Source organism: Arachis hypogaea, chromosome 13, assembly GCF_003086295.3.
Source record: "Arachis hypogaea cultivar Tifrunner chromosome 13, arahy.Tifrunner.gnm2.J5K5, whole genome shotgun sequence".
Classification (NCBI taxonomy): Eukaryota; Viridiplantae; Streptophyta; class Magnoliopsida; order Fabales; family Fabaceae; genus Arachis; species Arachis hypogaea.
Window position 1 is genome coordinate 98,769,507 of NC_092048.1, and position 7,105 is coordinate 98,776,611.

At 36.4% G+C, this 7,105-nt stretch overlaps 1 non-coding gene across 1 annotated transcript; it reads right to left on the reverse strand.

The window, feature by feature from the left end:
* Positions 1-5,513: 5,513 nt before the first annotated feature.
* LOC112738846 (small nucleolar RNA R71) lies at positions 5,514-5,621 on the reverse strand. The gene has a single exon (XR_003169801.1). It is a non-coding gene; the product is annotated as a small nucleolar RNA R71 (small nucleolar RNA).
* Positions 5,622-7,105: the final 1,484 nt, after the last annotated feature.

Here is a 7,105-nt window from a genome sequence, read left to right on the forward strand (position 1 = left end):
CCAACTAGACCCATCTCTCTTCAAATCCAAAGCAAGCAAAGCCCACATCATCACTCAAAGGCACAAGAACAAGTTAGAATAGGATTTTCATTTCAATTGTAATTTGTTTTTAATTTCATTTTCATTTCTATTTTTGTAAAGCCTATATAAGGCATCATTTTCATCTTTGTTGAAAAGGCTGGCTCCAAGAGGGAGCAAGTAGAATAGAGAACTCACTTTTACATTCTAGCTTGAATTGGAGAATTGGGAAAGAGAATTGATCTCTCTTCTTCCTTGTTCTTTCTTCTGCACTCTCTACTCTTTTATTTTGCATCTTGGATTGAGAATTGAAGGAATTCTGTTTTAATCTTAATCTAAGATCTCTCTCTTATTTACTTGCTGCATAATTTGAAGGAATTGTGATTTGGATCTAAATTGTCTTTACTATTTTCTTCTCTATTTTCTTCTGCAATTATTCTTTTGCTGGATCAAGGAAGGGGTTGAGATCTAGACTTGTTTTCTAGTCTCATTGATCCCCTGAGATCTTCACTTGTCTTTTTGGAATTTGCAATTAAGTTGAGATATCTTGCTGTTTTGAATTTTTCAAGCAATTTTCCTTTTTTGTTTAGATCTGTTGCATGTTATTGCATCTCTTACTTCTCTGTTTGATTGCTATTTACACTTTCCTGTTGAATTTTAATTCTCAGCACCCAACTCAATTTACTTTCAAGCCATTTAATTCTTCTGCTATTTTTACTTTACTGCAATCTCCTTTCCTGCATTCTACAATTTCATATTTCCGTTCACATTTAGCTTGGTTTAATTTCCTGCACATTTACACTTTCTCGTAATTTAAATTTCCAGTTGTTTGATCTATTACTTTCTTTAATTTCCAGCACCCACTCCCTTTACATTTAATGCAATTTACATTTCTTGCAATTTAAGTTTCATCTATTTTACATTTCTTGCAATTTAAGTTTCAGCTATTTTACATTTACATTTAATGCAATTTACATTTCTTGTTCTTTAATTTCAGCTTGACTAAACTAATCACCCACTAAAGTTGCTTGATCCATCAATCCCTGTGGGATCGACCTCACTCTAAGTGAGTTTTACTACTTGATACGACCCGGTACACTTGCCGATGAGTTTTGGATGTTAGAATTCGTTTCCAAAATATACCCATCATGTTTTTGGCGCCGTTGCCGGGGATCGATTAGATCAACAATGATTAAGTGGGTGAGAAGTCTAGATCAAGCATTTTCTTTGTTTTTGTTCTCTGTTTTAAATTGATAGCAAGGTGTTTGAGCTATTGCCTCACTAAGAAATTCTCTCTCTGTGACATGAATTTCAAATTTCATTGATGTTTACCAAATACAAATGGAGTTCAACTCATCTTATGGTCAAATAAAATTTTATGGGATATCACCCACCATCACCAATCTCTAATGGTGGCTGATGAGCGGATAATTTATACGCTTTTTGACATTGTTTTTAGTATGTTTTTAGTAGGATCTAGTTACTTTTAGGGATGTTTTTAATAGATTTTGTGTTAAATTTACATTTCTGGACTTTACTATGAGTTTGTGTATTTTTCTGTGATTTCAAGTATTTTCTGGCTGAAATTGAGGGACTTGAGCAGAAATCAGATTCAGAGGTTGAAAAAGGACTGCTGATGCTGTTGGATTCTGACCTCCCTGCACTCAAAGTGGATTTTCTGGAGCTACAGAACTCGAAATGGCACGCTTCTAATTGCGTTGGAAAGTAGACATCTAGGGCTTTCCAGCAATATATAATAATCCATACTTTGGCCAAGAATTGAGGACGTAAACTGGCGTTCAACGCCAGCTTTCTACCCAAATCTGGCGTCCAGCGCCAGAAAAGGATCCAAAACCAGAGTTGAACGCCCAAACTGGCACAAAAACTGGCGTTCAACTCCACAAATGGCCTCTGCACGTGCAACACTTAAGCTCAGCCGAAACACACACCAAGTGGGCCCCGGAAGTGGATTTATACATCAAATACTTACTCATGTAAACCCTAGTAGCTAGTTTATTATAAATAGGACCTCTTACTATTGTATTAGGCATCTTTGGATTACCTTATGATCCTTTGATCACGTTTTAGGGGGCTGGCCATCTCGGCCATGCCTGGACCTTCACTTATGTATTTTCAACGGTAGAGTTTCTACACTCCATAGATTAAGGTGTGAAGCTCTGCTGTTCCTCAAAGATTAATGCAAAGTACTTCTGTTTTCTATTCAATTCATCTTATTTCGCTTCTAAGATATCCATTCGCACCCAAGAACGTGATGAAGGTGATGATTATGTGTGACGCTCATCACCATCTCCCCTACGAACACGTGCCTGACAAACACCTCCGTTCTACATGAAATAAAGCTAGAATGAATATCTCTTAGATCTCCTAACCAGAATCTTCGTGGCGTAAGCTAGAATGATGGCGGCATTCATGAGAATCCGGAAGGTCTAAACCTTGTCTGTGGTATTCTGAGTAGGATTCAATGATTGAATGACTGTGACGAGCTTCAAACTCGCGAGTGCTGGGCGTTAGTGACAGACGCAAAAGGAGGGTGAATCCTATTCCAGCATGATCGGGAACCGACAGATGAATAGTCGTGTCGTGACAGGGTGCGTGAGCATATTATTCACTGAGAGGAGGGGATGTAGCCACTGACAACGGTGATGCCCTTGCATACAGCCAGCCATGGAAAGGAGTAAGACTGATTGGATGAAGATAGCAGGAAAGCAGAGGTTCAGAGGAACGAAAAGCATCTCCATTCGCTTATCTGAAATTCCTACCAATGATTTACATAAGTATCTCTATCCCTCTTTTATTATATCATATTCGAAAACACCTTTATCATTTTATATCCGCCTAACTGAGATTTACAAGGTGACCATAGCTTGCTTCATACCAACAATCTCCGTGGGATTCGACCCTTACTCACATAAGGTATTACTTGGACGACCCAGTGCACTTGCTGGTTAGTTGTATCGAAGTTGTGACAGACTGTAAAACTAGATCAGAGTATCTGGCCTAAGAAGCCATTACCAGAGATCACAATTTCGTGCACCAAGTTTTTGGCGCCGTTGCCGGGGATTGTTCGAGTTTGGACAACTGACGGTTCATCTTGTTGCTCAGATTAGGTAATTTTCTTTTTGTTTTGTTTTCAAAAATTTTTCAAAAATCTTTCAAAATTTTCTCCTTTGTTTTCGAAAAAAAAAATTTTAATTAAAAATGTTTTCAAAAATAAATTATTCTATGGTTTCAGAATTTTTAAGAATGAATTCTAGCGTTTCATGAAGCATGTTGAAGCCTGGCTGGCTGTAAAGCCATGTCTCAATCCTTATACCCAAGAGAAGAGCTTCTTTATCTTTCTTAGCCAATTGGCTGTTGAATGTAAGGAATGTCAGGCGTGTCATGTCTGAGTTACATACTAAAGCTTGGCTGGCTATTGAGCCATGCCTGACCCTTTGATTGGAGCTTTAGAGCATAAGATTCCTGGAATTCATATTGAAAATTTTGGAATCCTTATTTTTCTTTTCCAAAATATTTTTTCGAAAATATAAAATAAAAATCCAAAAAAAATTAGAAAATCATAAAAATCAAAAATATTTTTCTGTTTCTTGTTTAAGTCTTGAGTCTTGAGTCATGTTATAAGTTTGGTGTCAATTGCATATGCATCTTGCATTTTTCGAAAATTTCATGCATTCATAGTGTTCTTCATGATCTTCAAGTTGTTCTTGGTAAGTCTTCTTGTTTGATCTTGATGAATTTTTGTTTTGTGTCTTTTCATGTTTATCATATGCATTCTTGAATTCTTAGTGCGTAAGCATTAAAGAATTCTAAGTTTGGTGTCTTGCATGTTTTCTTTGCATTAAAAAAATTTTTTCAAAAATATGTTCTTGATGTTCATCATGTTCTTCATAGTGTTCTTGGTGTTCATCTTGACATTCATAGCATTCATGCATGCATTCATTGTTTTGATCTAAGAATTTCATGCATTGCATCCTTTTAGTGTTTTTCTCTTGCATCATAAAAATTCAAAAATCAAAAAAATATCTTTCCCTTTTTCTCTCATCAAATTTGAAAATTAAGTTGACTTCTTCAAAAATTTTTAAAATCAAGTTGTTTCTTATGAGTCAAATCAAATTTTCAATTTGAAAATCTTATCTTTTTCAAAATCTTTTTCAAAAATCAAATCTTTTTCAAAATTTTAGTTATTTTCGAAAATTCAAAAAAATATTTTTCAAAAATATTTTTCTTATTTTTATACCAAATTTTCGAAAATAACATAATCAATTAATGTTTTGATTCAAAAATTTGAAGTTTGTTACTTGCTTGTTAAGAAAGATTCAAACTTTAAGTTCTAGAATCATATCTTGTGATTTCTTATGAATCAAGTCATTAATTGTGATTTTAAAAATCAAATCTTTTTCAAAACTAATTTCAATCATATCTTTTCAAAAATATCTTCTTATCTTATCTTTTTCAAAAATATCTTTTCTAACTTCCTAACTTCTTATCCTTTCAAAAATTGTTTCAACTAACTAACTAACTTTTTGTTTGTTTCTTAACTTTTTCAAAACTACCTAACTAACTCTCTCTCTCTCTAATTTTCGAAAATATCTCCCCTCTTTTTCAAAAATTTCTTTTTTATTAACTAATTATTTTTATTTTTAAATTTTAAAAAAAATTTTCGAAAATTTCTAACATTTTTCAAAAACCATTTTTCAAAAATCACTAACTCTTTTTCAAAATAATTTTCGAAAATTATACCTCCCCCATCCTATTCTATTCATTCATTCATATCCTAACATCTCATCTCACATCTCTTCCATCCGTACAGTTGTGCTTCTTCCTTTATATCACATTCTTTGTCTCCTCCTCTTTTCTTCCACTCACAAAGGGATCCCTATACTGTGGTATAAAGGATCTCTATTATTATTATTATTTTTCTGTGCCTTCTTCTTTGTCATATGAGCAGGAGCAAGGATAAGAACATTCTTGTGGAAGCAGATCCAGAACCTGAAAGGACTCTGAAGAGAAAATTAAGAGAAGCTAAATTACAATAATCCAGAGATAATCTTTGAGAAATTTTCGAACAGGAGAAGGAGATGGCAGCCGAAAATAATGATAATACAAGGAAGATGCTTGGTGACTTTACTGCACCTAATTCCAATTTACATGGAAGAAGCATCTCCATTCCTGCCATTGGAGCAAACAACTTTGAGCTGAAACCTCAATTAGTTTCTCTGATGCAGCAGAACTGCAAGTTTCATGGACTTCCATCTGAAGATCCTTTTCAGTTCTTAACTGAATTCTTGCAGATATGTGATACTGTTAAGACTAATGGAGTAGATCCTGAAGTCTACAGGCTCATGCTTTTCCCTTTTGCTGTAAGAGACAGAGCTAGATTATGGTTGGATTCTCAACCCAAAGACAGCCTGAACTCTTGGGATAAGCTGGTCACGGCTTTCTTAGCCAAGTACTTTCCTCCTCAAAAGCTGAGCAAGCTTAGAGCTGATGTTCAAACCTTCAGACAGAAAGAAGGTGAATCCCTCTATGAAGCTTGGGAAAGATACAAACAGTTGACCAAAAAGTGTCCTTCTGACATGCTTTCAGAATGGACCATCCTGGATATATTCTATGATGGTTTATCTGAGCTATCAAAGATGTCACTGGACACTTCTGCAGGTGGATCCATTCACCTAAAGAAAACGCCTGCAGAAGCTCAAGAACTCATTGACATGGTTGCTAATAACCAGTTCATGTACACTTCTGAAAGGAATCCTGTGAGTAATGGGACGCCTATGAGGAAGGGAGTTCTTGAAGTTGATACTCTGAATGCCATATTGGCTCAGAATAAAATATTGACTTAGCAAGTCAATATGATCTCTCAGAGTCTGCATGGAATGCAAGCTGCATCCAACAGTACTCAAGAGGCTTCTTATGAAGAAGAAGCTTATGATCCTGAGAACCCTGCAATAGCAGAGGTGAATTACTTAGGTGAACCTTATGGAAACACCTATAACTCAACATGGAGAAATCATCCAAATTTCTCATGGAAGGATCAAAAGCCTCAACAAGGCTTTAATAATGGTGGAAGAAACAGGTTTAGCAATAGCAAGCCTTTTCCATCATCAACTCAGCAACAGACAGAGAACTCTGAACAAAATGCTTCTAATTTAGCAAATCTAGTCTCTGATCTATCTAAGGCCACTGTAAGTTTCATGAATGAAACAAGATCTTCCATTAGAAATCTCGAAGCACAAGTGGGCCAGCTGAGTAAAAGGATCACTGAAATCCCTCCTAGTACTCTCCCAAGCAATACAGAAGAGAATCCAAAAGGAGAGTGCAAGGCCATTGACATAAGCGCCATGGCTGAACCTGTGAGGAGAGGAGAGGACGTGAATCCCAAGGAGGAAGACCTCCTGGGACGTCCAGTGATCAATAAGGAGCTTTCCTCTGAGGAACCAAAGGAATCTGAGACTCATCTAGAGACCATAGAGATTCCATTGAACCTCCTTATGCCCTTCATGAGCTCTGATGAGTATTCCTCTTCTGAAGAGAATGAGGATGTTACTGAAGAGCAAACTGCCAAGTTTCTTGGTGCAATCATGAAGCTGAATGCCAAATTATTTGGCATTGATACTTGGGAAGTTGAACCTCCCTTGTTCGTCAATGAACTAAGTGATCTGGATCAACTGACATTGCCTTAGAAGAGACAGGATCCTGGAAAGTTCATAATACCCTGTACCATAGGCACCATGATCTTTAAGGCTCTGTGTGACCTTGGTTCAGGAATAAACCTCATGCCCCTCTCTGTAATAGAGAAACTGGGAATCTATGGGGTGCAAGCTGCTAAAATCTCACTAGAGATGGCAGACAGCTCAAGAAAACAGGCATATGGACAAGTAGAGGATGTATTAGTAAAGGTTGAGGACCTTTACATCCCTGCTGATTTCATAGTCCTGGATACTGGAAAGGAAGAGGATGAATCCATCATCCTAGGAAGACCTTTCCTGGCCACAGCAAGAGCTGTGATTGATGTTGACAGAGGTGAAATAGTCCTTCAATGGAATGAGAACTCCCTTGTGTTTAA